The sequence below is a fragment of the Mirounga leonina genome, unplaced genomic scaffold, assembly GCF_011800145.1.
Source record: "Mirounga leonina isolate KUSES-001 unplaced genomic scaffold, KU_Mleo_1.0 Mir_101609, whole genome shotgun sequence".
Taxonomy (NCBI): Eukaryota; Metazoa; Chordata; class Mammalia; order Carnivora; family Phocidae; genus Mirounga; species Mirounga leonina.
Window position 1 is genome coordinate 6,892,053 of NW_023270164.1, and position 21,421 is coordinate 6,913,473.

At 37.6% G+C, this 21,421-nt stretch overlaps 1 protein-coding gene across 3 annotated transcripts in view; it reads right to left on the reverse strand.

The window, feature by feature from the left end:
* The window catches only part of CASK (calcium/calmodulin dependent serine protein kinase), a 346,878-nt gene that overhangs the window by 271,513 nt on the left and 53,944 nt on the right, over window positions 1-21,421 (reverse strand). The gene's annotated exons all lie outside the window — the stretch shown is intronic.

Here is a 21,421-nt window from a genome sequence, read left to right on the forward strand (position 1 = left end):
ATGGTAGAATTTTTAGTACCGCTTTGGAATGAAGTAGCACTGGCTACTCACTCAAACATTAAGGCAACAAAGTTTAAAAATTTCCTGGGGTGGCAGCTTAAAGGTGGCCAGAACTGAAGAGGGGGAAATCAGAGAGGGAGACAAACCATGAAAGACTATGGACTCTGGGAAACAAACTGAGGGTTTCAGAGGGGAGGGGAGGGGGATGGGGGGAGCCCGGGTGATGGGTATTAAGGAGGGCATGTGCTGTAATGAGCACTGAGTGTTATATGCAACTAATGAATCACTGAACACTACATCAAAAACTAATGATGTACTGTATGGTGGCTAACTTAACATAAAAAAAAATAATAAAGGTGGCCAGAAATTTTTTGTCATCTCTCCTATTTAGAGGTGGGTTCTACATCCCCTCCCCTTTCAATCCAGGTGGGCTCTGTGACTTCCCTGATCAGTACAATGTGGTGGAAACAAAACTGTGCCAGTTATTCTGTGAGCATGATGGGACATTTTCTGTATTACACACATCTGTGTCACCATACCACTCTGGCCTCTGGTTGAGATTAGTTTTCATATATCAGATTTTGAGGATGGCTAGCCTAACAGTTGCCAAATTTCACTTAAAAGAAGACATACATATCACTTGACTGTAATTTGAGTCCTTTATTCTTGGCTTAATTTTAATAATTATTAATTACTTAGTAGATTTCCTGATAAATTTCCATCCTTTTAAATGTACATTGGTAAAACCATGATTAGTTCCTTTAAGTGTTAGCAATATAGTAAGACAAAAAATACGCTCCAAAAGAATTATACTAATTCATTTACTTTGATTACTTTAGAGAAAACTCCAACAGAAAGTAGCCACCACCTAAAATCTGAATGGGAGAGGAAAAATCACTTGATGATCTCAGTTAATAATCCTGAGAAAAATTTTAAGAAAAAAGCAAACATAAAAATGTCCCCAAACTAAGTCTAAGTCAGAAATATACGTTAGGGAAAAGAAGAGTTTCATTTAGTAAACTAGCCAGATGTCAATATATGGTAAGTTAGAACATAAATGGGCCCATTCTCGCCAAATCAGCAGTCCTTACAAAACACATCTCAGACTTATGAGTGGAAAATTTATCAGCCACCCTGGGCGTAGAGAGTTTGAAACAAGACATGAAAAAGCACGTTTGACTTTTTTTATTTTTATTTTTAAAAGATTCTATTTTTAAGTAATCTCTACCGGTAAGGTGGGGCTCAAACTTACAACCCTGAGATCAAGAGTCCCATACTCTACTGACTGAACCAGCTGGGCGCCCCTGACACTTTTTATTTTTATTTGAAAGAGAGAGAGGGAGAGCACAAGTGGCAGGGAAGGGCAGAGAGGAGAAGCAGGCTCCCCACTGAGCAGGGAGCCCCACACAGGGCTCGATCCCAGGACCCTAGGATCATGACCCGAGCCCAAGGCAGACGCTTAACAGACTGAGCCACCCAGGTGCCTCAACATTTTTTATTTTTAAAAAAATTTCGGAAATTTGTTTTGTCTAACAGTATTAGTAGTAGTAAAAAATCAGTTGTTGACAGAACCTAGAGAAACTACTTTACAGTAGCTTTATTTAAAAAAAAATAAAAGGAAGATGAGATAATGAAAATAAGTAAAGGGAAATTACAGAGATGGAACTGAGGTAGGCCAGATGAAGATAACTCCAGAATGAATCTAGGAGTGTCAATTGAGGATAGGGAAATTATGGCCCACCTACAAAGTGCTAATCATGACTGAAGATGCTTCACAGGGATCATCACCCTTAATCTTGGCACCAGCTCTGGGAGGACAGTATTATTACCCTCACCTGACACCTAGGAAAGGTGAGGTTTATGAAACTCAAGGTCACATCACACAGGATAGATTTGAAATGTCTGACTTCAACTCTTCCCATGCTTTTCCTACAACAATGGATCTGTAAAAAAAAAACAACACACACACACAAAAAACCCAAAAACCAAAAAACCATAAGGAAACCTTTAGCTATAGTTCACTTAATATTTAACAACCTCAAACTTTCCTTGGATTTGATAAGAACTCAACAGGATAGTCTTGTACTTAGTACTTAGTCCCGTGCAAAAGAGACTATGTTTTCAAATAACACAGGAGAGAAGATGATCAAATTAAAAAGATAAAAGCTTAGTTTCCAAAGCTCAGTAAAAAAAAAAAAAGAAAAAAGCCATTGTACGAATAATTAAGGTGGGGATAAAGGAAACGCTTGGTAACATTTTCATTCATATATTAGAAGTGTTAAAAAAAAATTAGGTACACATTAGAGAGACAAATTGGCAAAGCTTTTCAGAAGGCCTGAATTGCTTATTGACTCCACACTAAAAAATGAGCAATTTGGCCATCATTCCTCAAACAGTAGTCTTAACGTTTCCTGGCAGTTATTTCTGAAGAGTAAACAAAATAGATAAAATCTACCCCATTGATAGGGAGGAAATAGAAGCAAGCCAAGATAAAGGCAAATACTACAGACAACGCAAGGCCAATTCAAATAGACTAGTGGAATTTTCTCCCAAAAGCATTTCAGAAATGGCCTTTCTCATGTCGTAACTTTAGATGCATTTTGAACCAAATGCATTGCTCTGGATGCTAGTTACCTGGATGAGTTCACAGAAAATTCATCAAACTGTACTATTTCTCATTATTTCTTAAGTATCCAGTAAGGATAACAAAATGAGATTCATCTGTATCCTGCGTTGCTCTCCCTTCTTACTATTTACTATCAAGAATGAGAATCTTGGGGCACCTGGGTGGCTCAGATGGTTAAGTGTCTGCCTTTGGCTCAGGTCATGATCCCAGGGCCCTGGGATCAAGCCCCTTGTTGGGCTCCCTGCTCAGCGGGGAGCCTGCTTCTCCCTCTCCCTCTGCTGCTCCCCCTGCTTTTGTGTTTGTACTCTCTCTGTCAAATAAATAAATAAAATCTTAAAGAAAAAGAATGAGAATCTTCAGTCTGGATTACTAGATTTAAAGCTATTCTATATTTTATTCCTATCTATACCCACCCTAGCATTTAGCATTCTGCACAGAATAGGTATCTAATGAGTCTCTCCCCCGGCCCCGAACTGAATGAATGCTTCTGTGAACTAGCAAACCAGATTCCCTACTAAGGCAAAACATCCATACAGTTGGGACAGATATTTTCCCCTGACCACATGGGCTGGCAAAAATCAAACTGCTTTACCCTCTTTCCCTTGACACAACATATAACCAATTCCTTGTACATAAAACAGAAGTGTACAGTTGGATGAATTTTCTGTGAACTCATCCAGGTAACTAGCACCTACAGTAAGAAATAGAACACGACCAGCATCTCAGAAGCCCCTATCATGCTCCCCTCTCGGTCACTACCTCCCCCCAGAGGTAACCACTATTTTAATTCCAAAGGTCATAGATCAGTTATACTGTTTTTACATTTTAATTAATGGAATCATAGGGTAGGTACCCTTTTATGCCTGGCTTCTTTGACTCATGATTTTGCTTAAGAGACTCATATGTGTTTTATGTATAACAAAGGTTCATCCACTCTCATTGCTTTTTAATACCTCACTGTATGAATTCACTATAATTTATGCCATTCCACTGTTGTTGGACATTTGGGTGTTTCTTATTTAGTGCTATTACAATTCTGCTAAAAGTATTCTTTTATGTATTTTTGGGTGGACATATGTTAAGGCATTTTGGTTGGGTATATGCCTAGGAGTGGAAATGCTAGATCATAAGGTACGTATATGCCAGCTTTGGTAGATACTCCCAGTTCACCAGAGTGGCTGAACTAATTTACACTCCTATTAGCAATAAGAGTTCTGGCAGCTCTGTCTTCACCAACACTTGGAATTGTCTGTTTTTAGCTATTTTGTTGGGAATGCAGTGGTATCACACTGGTTTTAATTTGCATGTCTCTGATGACTAATGAAGTTATATATCATTTATTAATCACTTGGATACATTTTTTCCCTGAAATATCTTCCAAGTCTTTTCTCCATTCCTGAGACTTCCTGATCTGTCTCTGGGATCACTGCAGAATCTACTTGACGATACCTAGACTTGGCTTCTTTCTCACAGGAGAAGGGTCACCACCCCCTACCATAACTAATTACATGACCTCGCTATAGCAATGTACGGAACAAGCTTGCACAGCAAAGCAGTTTGGATATACTAGAGTGCTGACCAGGTAAGAAGGGATAAACATAGAATCGTGTGTTTATAGCCCAGCTTTGGACTCCTGACCGTGAAAGTGTAAAACAGCCTATTTACCCTTTACAGATATAATTTCCCCCCCCAAAGAAACGTTCCTCTGTTCGTCACTGTTCTTTTATGGTACCATTCCCCAGAATCTTCAGTAAATTCACTTATCTTACCTGACATTCCTTCATTCACTCAGTGAATATTTACTAAATAACTACTTTGTGTACACACAGTTCTAGATGCTCAGAGTAAAGCTGCGAAGAAAGCAAAAATATCTCTGCTTCCAATTCACACACACACACTCTTTTCCTTTTTTGTGGAGGGTGGGGTGCATGAAGCCAAAGATAGCTAGGTTGTAGGATATAAAGGGTAAGGGCTCTGGAGTCCAAAAGAGAGACTAACAGGTTCACCTGGCTCTATCACTTCTGTGCATTAACTGAAAAGTTCTTTAACTTCTCTGATCTTCAATACCCTCTGCAAAATGATATTTTTTTGCAGGATTTCTCTGAGGATTAAATGAGATGACATATACAAACAGCACCCAGGAAAATGCCTGGCATCAGGGCGCCTGGGTGACTCAGTCGTTGAGCGTCTGCCTTCGGCTCAGGTCATGATCCCAGGGTCCTGGGATCGAGCCCCGCATTGGGCTCCCTGCTCCGCGGGAAGCCTGCTTCTCCCTCTCCCACTCCCCCTGCTTGTGTTCCTTCTCTCGCAGTGTCTCTTTCAAATAAATAAATAAAATCTTCAAAAAAAAAAAAAGAAAGAAAGAAAGAAAATGCCTGGCATTATAAATAATGGATGATCAGTACATGGCCGCAATTAAAAAGGAGAATAGGTTGATTTCATTTGGTTACAGATGAAATCTTTACTACAAACAGAAGCACAAAACTGCTTCTGTTCATACATACTGCTCTTTCTGATGTACTATTACTAAAATCTTTTAATTATATAGTCAATTATTCATGTTACTGGAGAGGTAAACCGTTAAGATATTACAAAGCAACAGTTCATAAGAAAACATCAACTTTTAAAGCATTAAGCTTTAACCCATTTATAGGCTCAACTTCCTTCCTAGAGGGTAAGGCTTAAACTCTCTAGATTCAATCCCATAAAATGACCATGAAGAAACTGAGCAATGGGCAAGTGGGACATGATGGAGAGCTGGTATCATGAACAGAGGAAAGAACCCACTCTAGGAAAACTGTAAATGAACAGCTTTGGAGTCCACTCAGTGTGGGGATTTCTTATAGTTGGACATGCCTCTTGAGGGGCCTTTGGAAGCTCTTCCTGTAGATGTGTCACAGGAGATACTGACTCCTGTGTCATGGGCTTCTAAGCCAGGGCAATTCCCACACCCACCCAACAAAGATCTCACCTCTTGCTCTTGGTTGAATAAGAGAGGGTTCAGCATAAATTCTCTAATTTTTATGGATGTAAACACTAAGAAACTTCGTTCACAAAAACAAGCAGATATTACCATATGACCCAGCAATTCTACTCTTAGGCATATACCCAAGAGAAATGAAAATGTGTGTCCACACAAAAATACATACAGTCGATGTTTATTATGCACAGTAGTTATGTTCTATAAAGTCAAATGAACACTGAGTGAGTGAATATGGAACTACTGCTCCAAGAGGAGATCCAGCGTTACATTCCTGTGCATCTCTGGTCACATTTTGGTCAACCAATCAATACATAACCTTATTTTATGTGCATTTCTGTTTAAAGATGCCTTCTTTAATACATATCGTCGATCCATTAACATTGAACTCACAGCTAAGAGTCCTTTAACTCATGCCTGAATGAAGCTTCTCTAACACATGTCTTCTCTCTGTAAGGCACATCACAGCCTTCCTGTGTTTAGGAATGCTGAACACCAGTTCAGCATTATGCCTGGGGGCTATGTGAAGCAGCAAACCCATCAGCAAAAAGCACAGAAATGCCAAACTGTGGCACTAAATAGATGGCAAAAACGACACTTGTTTACGTGGCGCTCAAGCCAAAATACGAAGGCAGAGCGTAGTTGGTTTGACCTCAGCTGGGAACATGCGCCCTGAGTGATTTAAATTTTTGGCTGCTCTGCACAGGTCTATGAATGATTGTAAAAGTGCCATAAGTATCTGTTTTGGGGTCACAAGTAAATTTTAGTGAGCAGGTAAATTTTCTTTTTTTTTTTTTGAGCAGGCAAATTTTCAAATCACAATTCATGAGTGGGGGTAGACTGTACATGAATGTTCATGGCAGCTAAAAAGTTGTTACAACCCAAAAGTCATCAACTAATGGATGAATAAAATATGGCCTATCTACACAATGGAATATTATTCAGCCATAAAAAGGAATGAAAACGGATATATGCTACAACATGGAAGAACTTTGAAAACATGTTAAGTGAAAGAAGCCAGACACAAAGGTTACATATGACGTGACTCCATTTATATGATATGTCCAGAATAGGCAAATCCGCAGAGACAGAATGTAGATTAGTAGTTGCCAGAGGCTGGGGAGGGGGAAAATAGTGGGTTTCTACTAATAGGTATGGGGTTTCTTTTGGGGATGATGAAAATGTTCTGGAAATAGTGGTGATGTTTGTGCTTGCACAACTCTGAATATAAAGAAACCAATGAATTGTACAATTTAAAGGAGTAAATTTTGTGGTGTGTGAAATATGTCCTAATAAAGCTATTAAAAGAAAACAAGATAGGAATGGATGAGGTTTTGTTAAAGCAAACTTCTTCTGAGTTACATGCCACAAACTGCATAATGACCTAAAAACTACTGTTAATGATCCATCAGCTAACAAGTTGATAAGTTCCATTAATTTTGTCGAAAGCAAGAATCAACCTGACTTGAAAAAGTATGTGTTACCTGGTCTTTGAGATTTACCTCCTCCACACTGATGCCAATTTTTAAACTGCTTCTTTGTTTGGCATCTTGGAGGTTTCTGTACATATTCCAACACATCTTACAACACACCATGGTACGATTTTGGATTTCCGAGAAGGCTCATTGTACATAAGGACAGAAGAAGAAATTGTGAAAGGGAACATAAGAAAGAACCTGTATGTCCATTACAGGCATTTTCCTGGGCATATCAACTTTAGAAAGAATACATATAGAAGAATTTGGAAACTGGTTCCCTTGCAACTATCCATGTCTAATATTGCTTAGAAGTCTCTTAACACCCAGGAGCACCTGTACCCAGTGTGAAGACAGCCCCTTAAGGAGCGAAAACGCAAATGTCAGTTTCCTCCAGCCCTTTTCTTTTCTCACCAACAACTTAATTCAGACTTCCATTTGTTGGCAGGTAACACGGCTACTGTTTTAAGTCTACAACTATCATACTATCCCAAAGAGGTTTTTTGTTTATTTAAGTAGGCTCCATGCCCAGAGTGGAGCCCAGTGAGGGGCCTGAACTCACCACCCCGAGATCAAGACCTGAGCTGAGATCAAAAGTCGGACGCTTAACCAACTGAGCCACCCAGGCACCCCCCAAAGAGGTTTTAAATTGCAAGGGGCCAGACTCCCTCTTAGGTTTCTTTTTATTCCCCTCGTATTACTGAGCATGAACTTTATTAAAATGTTTCAGTATGCATAAAATTTCGCTAACAATAAAACTACTTCTTGGATAATATTCATAGGAATATTACACCAGGCAGTGTAATATTCCTATGTACATCAGGAATAACAGGACTGGATAATGAATACAAATGATTCTTCAAAGCCCTCACATAGGAAAATGTTGAGCCCTCTGACCCTGGAAAACAGCAAAGACTGAGAAATCTCCACACCCTTTGTGTTCCAGAAAACAGCTAGCTGCATGGAAACACCTTCCCCAGATGACTTAAAAAAGATTCACAGATGCCCTCCGCTCTTTGTTTACCTATGATAAGGCCAGACAGGCCCTCCAAATGTCCATTCTTTGTCTCAGAAGTGATTAGCCCAACTGCTTGTCTGCACTTATGAATCAGAACAAGACGCTTGTCCACTAAAGCTTGAGGAAGCTCCTCTACTTCGTACCGGTCCTCCCACCTCCTTGCACTCAGTTCTTTCTGTAGCCTTGTTTATTCCTCCCAATAAAAGAAAATCCTTTTTTTTTTCTGGCCCAACTTGAGATACTTGTAGATCTGTCAGGTCATCCTATTTGAATAGACCCCACTACCTACTGCAATAGTCCCTTCCTCCTCCTTCAAAGAATCCTTTCAAATAAAGACTTGTACTTACTAATTTGGAATTTGTGTTTTTGACACATTGTATAATGCAAATTTCTTTCAGAATAACCACTCACAGAAGATTTATGTTTTAGTCTATTTTCAAGCCTATTCATACAGATGGTGTAATGGTAACTCAGACATTCAATATATCCAAGAACTACCCTCATCTACTTCTTCAGACTTAAATTTTAGTAACTATACTCTGAAATTCTTGTGACCTAGTATATAGAATGGGTGTCCCATCTACTAGTTCTCATATATCAAAGACTATGCTTCTCCCGAACCCCCCAAATCTGCTACCATCTACTTCCATTTCTACAGCTTCCTGAGAAATTTTATGAATTGCATAATTTAAAAGCTAGCAAAATGCAGATCTGAAAGGAAATAGGTAGTTACTTATATGGGGAAAAAAACCCAAAATGATTTAAAACATGAAGCATAATTTAGTCCATATAGTGGAAGGGGGGAAAACTAAAAAAGCTGCTTATTTCAGAATAAAAAAATGAATAGTCCCTCATCTCACAGTTTTTCATAGTGTTACATTTCCTGAATGTGATTTTTTTTTTTAAAAGATTTTACTTATTTATTTGACAGAGAGAGACACAGCGAATGAGGGAACACAAGCAGGGGGAGTGGGAGAGGGAGAAGCAGACTTCCTGCTGAGCAGGGAGCCCGATGCGGGGCTCGATCCCAGGACCCTGGGATCATGACCTGAGCCGAAGGCAGACGCTTAACGACTGAGCCACCCAGGCGCCCCTCCTGAATGTGATACTAAGATGAAATTGAATATATAAGCCAGAGAGCTTTAAGAGCTCTAGTATATAAACATGACAGCCATACCTAAGTCATAGGAGATGGGAAATCCAGATTAAGAGAGGTTTAGGAGTAAAATGATATGAAAGATTATGGCCAACATACTTTATGTAATATCAAGCCATGTTTATACCTAAAATTATAATGAACAAGTGTAAGTCATTTAAGTTTAACAAATAGCCACATACTTTCAGAAGCAGAGATTGCAAACTTAAGTCTTCTCTGCATTTTTTAAAAGGCAAAACAATAAGATGAAAGAAATTGGGATTTTCTTTTTCCAGAGTTGATCTTACGACAGTCATGATAAATTGCCTCAGCTTTAGAGATTCATCAGCAGTTACAGAACAGTAACTGCCAAAAGGATTTGATTAGCAATTCAATTATAAACTTGACATTTGTAAAATTCATCCTATTTTAAATATTGTCCAGAAATGCTTGCCACAATATAGCAAAATGATCTAATCATTAAAAAGCAAATGTTTTTATTTTTTATTATTTTTTAAAGATTTTATTTATCTGACAGAGAGACAGCGAGAGAGGGAACACGAGCAGGGGGAGTGGGAGACGGAGAAGCAGGCTGCCCGTGGAGCAGGGAGCCTGACGTGGGGCTCGATCCCAACCTGAGCCAAAGGCAGATGCTTAATGACTGAGCCACCTAGGCGCCCCGAAAAAACAGATGTTTTTAAAGTTGACTCTTCAGCCTCAAAAGGTTCAATACAGTCACAAAAAAAGGCCAGAAGGGAAAACAGCCGAAGATGTACCATCGAGGCAGTGTGCTAAAACAGCACTCATAATTTATTGCCTAAGACCTAGAGAAATATTTGATTTTCTATATAAAATGTATGTTCTTTAAAAATAAACAAAAACCTGGGGCATCTGGGTGGCTCAGTCGATTGAACGTCTGACTCTTGGTTTGGTCTCTGGTCATGATCTCATGGGTCATGGGACAGAGCCCTGCATCAGGCTCTGCACTCAGTGGGGAGTCTGCTGGAGATTCTCTCCCTCTGCCCCTCCCCCCCACTCGCACGTGTGCACATGCGTGCTCTCAGATAAATAAATCTTTAAAAAAATATAAAAATAAACAAAAATCCTAATGGGAAAACTCCCTTTAGGAATATGTATTACCCAGTGAACCATATAGTAATTAAATGACTACTATGGTCAGAAGTTATGAAAAGGGAGTCTTCTGTTGAAAATTATTCACTAGGCGGAAGCTGGTTTCTAGCAGTTTTTCTCAAACTATTCCATGAAATACAAAACCCTATTTTCCCCACAGAACCACTATTAACAAATATGATTTTTTAAATATTAGCCAAGTTTAAGGACTCCATCAACTATAAGAGTCTATGATTATTAATACCAGTGCTCAGAAATGATGATCTGATAACTCAAAGTTAAATTAATATTTTTCACATGTATATGACATGGCACATAAAGGATAGTTCATTAATGTTTGAAACAATGGGTCTTTTTATTTCAAATATTTATTGAATTTGATATATTAAATCTGTGGTTAGGACTTAAAAACACATGATCAAGCTGCTCAAGAATCCTCTTTTATGGTATTTTATATGACAAAATAAAACAGAAGTATAAGCCTTAATCTCTTGGAATTTGCTAGACTATTTCTAACCATTTCAACTGTAAACCACAGTGGAAGAAACAGTGACCTTAAGAAAATGCAATAGCAAAGAAAAGGTTTTGGCAAATGCTTTCTGCATGCAAAAGGAAAAGATGGAGATTTATTAACTAGACCAGTAATTATTCCACATAACGAACATAAATTCACTATGTAAATTAAATATATTAAATATTCATGTTTCCTGAGGAAAACAAGTGACAGTTTTTGATTATGCTATCAGTTACATGAGTCAGAGTCTGCCTATACAGAACAATTTGGATTATTTGGAAACCAAAACCTGAAGTTAAAATGTTTTCGCCTATATGCCCAAATCTTTATGGGCTAATTATCCATTTTGTGGATGAGTGCATTGATTAGGAGGAAATTTTTTTAAAAAGATTTTATTTATTTGACAGAGAGAGAGCATGAGCAGGGGGAGTGGAAGGCAGAAGGAGAAGCAGGCTCCCCGCTGAGCAAGGAGGCCGATGTGGGACTTGATCCCAGGACCCTGGGATCATGACCTGAGCTGAAGGCAGACACTTAACCGACTGAGCCACCCAGGCGCCTGGATTAGGAGGAAATTTTTAATATTTTAAAATCATTGTACATTAACAGAAAGTACAAAAATAGCACAGAGAGATTCTGCATACCCTCAAATCAGTGTCCCATGTAGGGGAGCAAATTTTGCTACCCCAAAAAGTGTTTCTTTGGCATGTGGATTATTTTACACTGCTTGCTTTTAAAAAAAAAATATCCTGGAGATCATTTTTTCCCCTGGACATTTAGGTGGTTTCTAGAAGTAACCACTCTTAGCATACTGATATGGATCCTTCCAGTTCTTTGTGTAGGTTTCTTTCTACTTAACATAATACAGAATATTATATTGTGATTTCTCTTTTTTCATTTAAATAACAATAAAGGTTGAGGTAGCTCTATGGCTTAGTTGGTTAAAGCACCTGTCTTGTAAGTAACAATAAAGTTTGGAGATTATTTTATGTCATTTATATTCTCCTAGGCTGGTTATTTTTTTGACTTTTTTTTAAAAGATTTTATTTATTTGTGAGAGAGAGTGTGTGTGTGTGTGTGTAAGCAGGGGGAGGGGCAGGCAGAGGGAGAAGCAGGCTCCCCGCTGAGCAGGGAGCCTGATGCAGGACTTCATCCCAGGACCCTGGGATCATGACCTGAGCCAAAGGCAGATGCTTAACCAACTGAGCCACCCAGGCGTCCCTTTTTTTAAGACTTTAAAAAAATTTATTTATTTGACAGAGAGAGTACAAGCAGGGGGAACAGCAGAAGGAGAGGGAGAAGCAGGCTCCCTGCTGAGCAAGGAGCCTGAAGTGGGACTTGATTCCAGGACCCTGGGATCATGACCTGAGATGAAGGCAGACACTTAACTGACTGAGCCACCCAGGCGCTCCTAGGCTGATTATTTTTAAGAAACAAAAGACTTAACAAGTTAATTTTTTTATTTTTTTGCCTTCTCCCTAAAAGGTCTAAAAAAAAGAGAGGACCAGCTCCAGGAGAGAGCTATCACCATAGATAACTACAGTATAATATGAACTAGTTGCAGTAGACAGCAACCTAGCAAAGCCTGTTTGATCAAAGTCCTCTCTATGTTATGTTCCACTGTTTCTGGATGGCCCAAGCAAACATTTATTTACCAAACATTTACTCCTTCCATTCTTCCTATAAATTTCCTTCCTTCCCTTTGAAGTTCCAGATTCCTATCCCTTTTTCCTTAAGTCCAGAATGTCATATATACCTCATTTTGCCTGTCTTTGAAATCTCATGTTTATGTATATTTCCTGTACATACATAATTAAATTTGATATTCTCCTGTTAATCTGTCTCATGTCAATTTAATTCTCAGGCCAACTGGAAGAAATCTTGAGGGTATCAGAAATTTTTTCCTCCCCAGAACCCCTGAAGGTAACACCTTATGTAACTTACTATAGTACAAGGTCAACACCAGGAGACTGACTGTGGTACAATCAACAGACCTTATTCAGATTTCACCAGTTTCACATGGACTTGTGTGTATGTAGAGCTATTCAATTTTATCACCATGTATAAGTTCATGTAGTCACTACCACAACATAGGTACAGGACTGTTCACAAAGATCCCCCACAACAATTCCTTCAGAGTCATACCTACCTCCCCTTCTCTCATGCTTCTCACAAAAACTTTGTGATCCCTAATACCTGACAATCACTAATCTGTCATCCAGTTCTATAATTTTATTACTTCAAAACTTATATAAGGGAAATCATATGGTATATGACCTTTCAGAAAGATTTAACATAGTATAATTCCCTTGAGATCTGCCCAAGTAGTTGCATGCATCAACAGGTTTTGTGGTTTTTTTTGTTTTGTTTTTTTTTTGCTGCATAGTTAGTCCATGGTATGGATGTAACCCAATTCGTTTAACCATTTATCCACATTTTAGTTCTTTCTAAATTTTACCCAATTCAAATAGAACTGCTATGAAAACTTGCTTGCAGGTCTTCGTGTGAACATAGGTTTTCCTTTCTCTGAGATGTACATTTCCCTGGAGTACAACTGCTGAATTGTTTGGCAACTCTATGTTTAGTTTTTCAAAGAAACTGCTAGACTATTTTCTAGAGTGACTTTATCCTGTATATTCCCATCAGCAATGTATAAAAGATCCAGTTTCTCCACATTTTTGGGAAAACAAAATGTTATTTTTTATTACAGCTGTTCTAATAGTTGTGTAGTAATATCTTGTTGTGGTTTAAATTTATATTTCCCTAATAACTAAGGATGTTGAACATTATTTGCACATGCTTCATACAAACTTGTATAATCCTTTTTTGGAAAATGTTCATGCTTTTTATCCACTGGGTAACTGGATTTTTAAAAACATTTATTTTACTGTTGGATTTTCTCTTATTTTACTGTTGGATTTTCTCTCATCATCTTTAGATTGTAAATTTGGTGTCACCTCTAAGAACTCCATACCCTAGGTCCTGATGATTTTCTGGTATGTTTTCTTTTAAAAGTTACATAGCTTTATGTTTTACCTTCAAATCTATGATACGCTTGGAGGGGATTTTTATATAAAATGTTAGATTTAGACTGAGGTTCAATTTTTGGCCTATGGATGTCCAATTGCTCTATTACCCTTGGTTAAAAAACACTATTCTTGTGGCACCTCGGTGGCTCAGTCAGTCAGGCATTGGACTCTTGGTTTCGGTTCAGGTCATGATCTCAGGGTTGTGAGATTGAGGCCCACATCGGGCTCCTGCTCAGTGGGGAGTCTGCTTGAGATTCTTTCCCCCTCCCTTTCCCTCTGCTCCTTGCTCCACTCGCTCTCTAAAATAAAATCTTTTAAAAAAATTCTTTCCTCTTTGAATTGGATTTGAACCTTTGTCAGAAATCAATTGGCTGTCCTTGTATGAGGCTACTTCTGAGCAATCTAACCTGTTCCACTGATCGTGGTCTAGTCCTCTACCAGTACCACACTGTATTAATTCCTATAAATCTTAAATGGGGTAGAATGATTTCTCCCACTTGATTACAGCTTTTCAAAATTGTTTTCTCTATTCTTGTTCTTTTGCCTTTCCATATGTAATCTAGGATAAGCTCTCCATACCCACAACAAATCTTCCTGGGAATTTAACTGGAATTGGAGCAAACCCATAGATAGATCTGGAAAGAAATGACATCTTTACTTTGTTGAGTCATCCAATCCATGAAGAGAGTACATCTCTCCATTTATTTAATTTTTTTTTTAATTTTTTTTTAATTTTTTTAAAGATTTTATTTATTTAGTCATGAGAGACAGAGAGAGAGAGGCAGAGGGAGAAGCAGGCTCCCAAGGAGCAGAGAGCCCGATGCGGGACTCGATCCCAGGACCCTGGGATCACGACCCGAGCCGAAGGCAGACGCCCAACCATCTGAGCCACCCAGGCGCCCTCTCCATTTATTTAGACTGTTGAGTTCTTTCATCAGAGATTTATAGTTTTTACAAGGCTTATAGATATTTCATGGGATTTATACCTAAGAATTTCATTTTGTTTTGGGCAATTGCAAATAGCGCGATGTTTTTAACTGTGGTTTCCAGGTGTTCTTTGCCAAGCATAGAAAAAAACACAAATGTAGTTGGTTTTGGTATGTTCATCTTATATCGTTGATGAACTCAGTAGTTCTGGAAGTTTTGTTATTATAGATCCTTGGGATTTTGTAAATAGGCTTTTGTGTCATCTACAAATAAAAAGTTTAATTTCTTCCTTTCCAACCTATATGCTTGTATTTCCTTTCCCTGGCTTATTGTGATGGCTCCCAACACTAGGTGGAATAAGAATGTTGAGAATGAACAGTCTTGCCTTGTTCCCATTCTGAGAAGAAAAGCATTTTGAGTAAACTTTTCTGGGAAAAAAAAAAGTAAGGTCTATGTCTAGATCCATTTTTTTTTTTTTTTTTTTGCATGTGATGTCCAGTTGTACTAGAACCACTTGTTGAAAAGACCATCCTTTCTCCATTGCCTTTGCTACCTAAAGATCAGCTGGCCATATTTGTGTGGATGTATTTCTGGACTCTCTTTTCTACTGATCTGTTTGTTTTTTCTTTCACAAATACTACACTGTCTTGATTATTGTAACTTTAAATGAAGTACTGGAGTAATGTCAGTCCACCAACTTTGTTCTTGGTTGCTTTAAGCAGTGATCTCTTAAATCAAGAGAAAAAAGTTACAATCAAAAATACATTTGTGCTCTTTCATATTTACATATGCAATTACCTTTACTGGTGCTCTATTTCTTCTTGTAGTTTGTTATTATCTAGTGTTTTCTTTTGAGCCTAAAGGACTACTTTTACTATTTCTTGTAGGCCAGGTTTGTTAGTGATGAATTTTCTGTTTTGTTAATCTCAGGTCTTTAACCTTCATTTTTGAGGTATTATTTTCCTGGATATGGAATTCTTGGTAGACAATCTTTTTCTTTCATCATTTTGAATAAGTTACCCTCTTGTCTTCTGGTCTCCATGGTTTCTGACAAGAAGTCTGCTATTAATCTCATTAAAGATCCCTTGTACACGAAGAGTTACTTCTGTCGCTTTTGACAGTTTGATTCTGAAATATCTTTGAGTTCACCCTACTTGGAGTTGGAGTTTCTTGGTTTTTTGGATGTGTAGATTTAGATTTTTCATCACATTTGAGAAATTTTTGGCCATTATTTCTTCAAATATTCTATCCCTTTCTCTCCTCTCCTTCTGGGACTCCACTTATACATATGTTCATGTGCTTGATTGTATCCTACAGGTCTCTGAGGCTCTGTTAATTTTGCTCAACCTTTTTTTCTTTCTGTTCCTCAACCTAAATAATCTTAATGGACCTATCCTCAAGACTGCTAACTTTGTTGTCTGCTCAAATCTTCCGTTGAGTCCCTCCAGTAAAACTGTCTTTATTGTACTTTTCCACTCCAGAATTCCTATTTGGTTCTCTTTTTATAATTTCTCTTTATTGATAGTTTCTATTTGGTGTGATTATTCTCATATTCACCTTTAGTTTTTTAGACAGTTTTATTTCTTTGAACACATTTAAAATAGCTGATTTAAACTCTTTTTCTAGGGGCGCCTGGGTGACTCAGTTGGTTAAGCGTCTGCCGTAGGCTCAGGTCATGATCCCAGGGTCCTGGGATCAAGCCTGGCATCTGGCTCCCTGCTCAGTGGGGAGCCTGCTTCTCCCTCTCCCTCTCCCTCTGCTGCTTCCCCTGCTTATGCTCTTTCACTGTCAAAATCTTTTTTTAAAAAAATAAACTTTTTCTAGGAAGTCCAACAACTCAGTTTGCTCAGGGATAATTTCTATTGATTGCTTTTTTTCCCCATTAATGAGCCCCACTTTGTTTCTTTGTATGTCTCAATTTTTTTTGTTGTTGAAAACTAGATGTTTTAAATAATGTGTCAACTCTGGAAGTTAGAATCTCCCTTCCTCTAGGGTTTGCTGTTACATGGCAGTTTTTGTTCTTATTTGTTTGATAAGGTTTTGGAATGAATTCTGTAAAGTCTGCATTCTTTGTTGAGTGTGGCCACTAAGTCTCTGCTTGGTTAGTTTGGTTGTTGCTCAGGCAGGGGCTGTGTATGTATTGGGGCATACCTTCAACGCTCAGGAAGTTGACAACTCTGCCTTAGCATTCAATTCCTATTGGCACAGCCTCAAGGTTGGCTAGAGTTGAGAGCTTAAGGTCTCGTTAGGTCTTTTCTGCGCGTGTGCACAGTCCTATGCATGTGCATGGCTTTCTTGATTCCCACAAATACGTTTGTTGTTTTTTCAGAGCCCCTATAGACTCTCACTACCCACTTTTTCTTTTTAAGCTTTTAGGTTAGATTTTTGTTTGCCCCAACTGTTACTCTACGACCTCAGGTAGCTGTGAAGTTAAACTGCCTCTAAAAATTTTCAACAAATGCCCCCAGGCAAAAGGTATTTTGCAGTAGGCAATCTCTGAGTCAGACCAAATAAAGACAAGCCTTGCAAGTGGGTCCCTTCCAGGAAACTACCAGACAGGTCAGATAATGACAATTTCATGGGCATGAGGCTTTCAAGGAATTCCATCCCAGTTCTGCTTCCTTTGGTGGCTGCCCAGGCTCCTGGTTTTCACCATGATTGTGAACTCTTTGTTTTCAAGGTTACCATGGAACTGGAGAGAGGGGGGTGGGAATGGGGCAAGTTAAAATGCCACAAAGCTCACTGTTCTTAGCAAGAATCAGCGGTTTTTCCTGAATAAATTCTTCCTGCATAACTGCAAACCTTTGGTTAATTTCCAGAGTTCTGAAAAAGTTGATTCTATTTTTGCCAGTTTTCCCCTTGCTTTTATAGAGAGAATTGTCAAAGGTCCTTACTCCTCCAATTCGCTGACATCATCTGCTATCTGGGACTTTTAGAATGAGATACACTTAGAGACTAGGTAAACTGGAACCCAATCTATATTCTTTCTAGAAGACAATATTCTTCCAAAATAAAAACTGCCATTTTGAACTTTTAAAATTGAACCATAAAGAACTGAGTTCCTTCAAGATCTCAGAACTGTAAATTCAGTTTCCCATTCTATATATCTTACCTTCCTTAAAATTTCCTTATAACAATTTGCCTAATTTTGATACCTATTTTCAAAACAAAAAAAGTCAAATTTAATTAGTGGTTTAGCAGACATAAAGAGATGTAAGAGTTAAAATGTGTAGTAATTAAAATTTTAAGATATTCATCAAGGAATTTCATTAATGGAGGCTATGTATGTACATATGAAAATATCCTCTGATCAGAAGTAATATCCTAATATAAATTCAGCCAGCTTTCATTTAATATAAACTTGTTATTCATCTCATGTTCATAAGCATCAATTTCATTTTTTCATACATGTGAAAGAAGAAACTGAACCAGTTAGGAATAATATGCCTTTTTAGGAATCTAATAAAAGCTATGGACTTTCTTCCTAGTAAAATGAACATGTATCTGTAATTGAGCTTACAATTTAAGGGGTTCTTGGATACCCCATAACCTGTAAATTAAGAATGCCTACTGAAAAAAAATTGTGATTTTAATGGGAAAAATAGAAAACAGATATTCAAATAGTTACATCTTCAGTGGAGCATCAAGAATTTAAAATATTAAAACATACAAGTGGTCTCCAACTAATATATAGTATTTCATTTCAAAAGCTAATCTGTAAGTTATATATTTAGAATTTATTACATGTTCTTATAAAACAATGTTAGAAACAGTGGTTGAAGACTATTTAACTGTAAACCTCTTAAAAAGTAGGTGCTCTTTTTATCTGTCTTTGTATTATAATGATCTGTCCAAGTAAAGAGCATATGTTAGGATCTCAGGTGACCCTTTACAAAACCCATTTTACTCAATAATGTATTTGAATACAAATGCACTAAAACAGGAAAAAATATTGAGGCAATGACAAGGTCAAACAAACCACAAAGACAAAAATTAAAAAATAAAATGGAAGTGATGAATCACTTAATTCTATTCCAGAAACCAATACTGCACTATATGTTAAGTAAAATTTAAATAAAATAATTTTAAAAAATGGAAAAAGAATAAAGAATAAAACAGATTTTAAATTATGTGTTGCTTGAGAGAAAGGCTTAATTAGAAGAGAATGTAACAGTAAATACAGCTATTTCTAGGTATTTAAACTTATGGATTCCTTTTTATTATGTTAAACTTCACTTCAAAATATGTTTCTTCTTAATATAGCATCTCCTACACTTAGCCATGAATGAGGTCATTTTGGGGCCCTAACAGTTTGTAAATGGACTGGAAGGGCAAAAGGGAGAAGATGTTTGCCTTCAGTGACTGGAAAAGAGTTAAAAGACATTGGGAAGGGGAAATTAGAGGTTTTATATAAATAAAATATTTATTATATATATCTTAAGATGTGTCCAAGTTAAAGTAAGATAGTGTGAACATGAGCAATAAGAGGATATGGGAACACCATTGGAAGGAAGGAAGGGAGGGAGAGGGGAAGGGAAGGAGGCATGAAGAAAGGGAAAGGGAAGGAAAAAGAAAGGGAAGGGGAGGGAGGGGGAGGGAGGGAGGGGAGGGAGGAAGTAAGGAAAGGTGGGGGGGTAATGGAGATGGAATTTTGATTTTGCTTCTTGGTCACTGTGCTAAAGAAGATGGGAAAACTACATTTTGGTGCCATAAATATAAAGGACAAGTGGCACATTTTCATCTGAGTAACAATGGACTCTTATCAAAACCAGATAGTCATGAGTAATACACAGAATTCAACTGGTATCATTTAATATCTATAGGTTGTGGCCCTACCACATAGGATAAATGAAATGACCTGGCCTTGTCTTCAGAATAGGATTTGAAGACTTTTATATAGCAAAAGCAATGCCAAACAATGAAGGAATGAACTACAATTTCAGTGACAGGCTCCCATATATTAGGTAAAGACAAGACAAACTCAGGGACATGGACTACATGCCAACCCTCCCCATCTCCCCCCACCTCCTTTTTATTAAGTTTGGCATTTGACTCCCTCACTAGGTGACAATAAAAAAAAAAAAAAAAAAAAAAAGAGGTTCAGCCTAGCAGTCTGAATTTATGGTGCCAGAGATCCCTTGCTGAAAAAAATCTGTCAATAAACAACCTCAGCAAACTGAGAAAGTAATCAATTGCCTCCCTAAAAATGTCTTTAGCCTGGAGAGATTCAGAATTAGGTATAACAATGAGCCAAATCAATATAAAAATTGGTATACTGAGTAACTGATTTAGACTTGTGATTTTAAGCTAGACTCTTACTAAGTTCATCAACAGTAACAGAACATTTAAGAGAAATAAAGGTTCAACACATCTATAGGTTTAATAAACTATGTTCAAGACCCAGGAACGTTTTATTAGTTGACAACTGAGGTACAGAAAATCAAATACAGTATATTAAACTTAAATCCAGTTAAGTTTTAGGAAACATAATTAAGTTGCAAAGCCTGCTTGGAAGTAAATTTTAAATTCTGCTAAATTTATAAAATAATTTATATTAAAAAGTAATAACAGCCAATTCCAGAGAATGAAACTATTAGATCTAAGACCTCTGAATCTTGCCGTAACTTTTTTTTTTAAAGATTTTATTTGACAGAGAAAGTCACAGCGAGAGAGGGAACACAGCAGGGGGAGTGGGAGAGGGAGAAGCAAGCTTCCCGCAGAGCAGGGAGCCCAATGCAGGCTTGATCCCAGGACTCTGGGATCATGACCTGAGCCGAAGGCAGATGCTTAACGACTGGGCCACCCAGGCGCCCCTTGCCATAACATTTTAAGGATTAAAGCACTTTAAAAAATCAGTGCTTCTTGAGTTACAGCTTCTAAGAATCTTCTATAATCAGTATATGGATTATAATAATAATAATTCAAAGGTTGTTAAAAAAATATTTAAAAGCAATGATCCTGAAAAAAGATCTACAGAAACAGATTAAGCTCTGTTTAGCTTACAGTATGTGGGTTTCTACTTTCCAAAGTTAGGATAACTGGATAAAATATAAATAGGCTACTCTGCCTTAGCTTTTCCAACTTCAACTGTCAACTGCATTGTTCTTGGACTGTTAAAAAGCCTGAATTTAGAAGACAGGCTAATTAGAAAAATAAATATAATCAATTGTGCCAGCTGAAGTAGGAGCACATGCGAACTGTGGCTACGTGAAGCTAGGAGTTAAACTGTATAAAAAATAACTTTAAAATGCTTACCTACTGTTTAAAAACATTTACATATAAATGTAATTAACCATATCAAGGTCTTAAAACCAAAGTTTAAGTCCTGCATGTCATAACCTACTGATCTTTCAAATTTTTACATATACACTCTCAGTGACTTAAGCCAAATGTGATATAGGAGTCTTTTAGTCCTATTAACCATAATCCTAAAGGTGGTAAGTTATGGATTTGGAGGGAATTCATCTTAGTTTCTTTTGAACCTGCAATTATCATATCTTTGTCATTATTTCCCCTCCCTCCCCTCCCATCCCATCTTCCGTACCACAGGAGTCAAAATTAGACCCTACAAAAATATATATCCAGATTT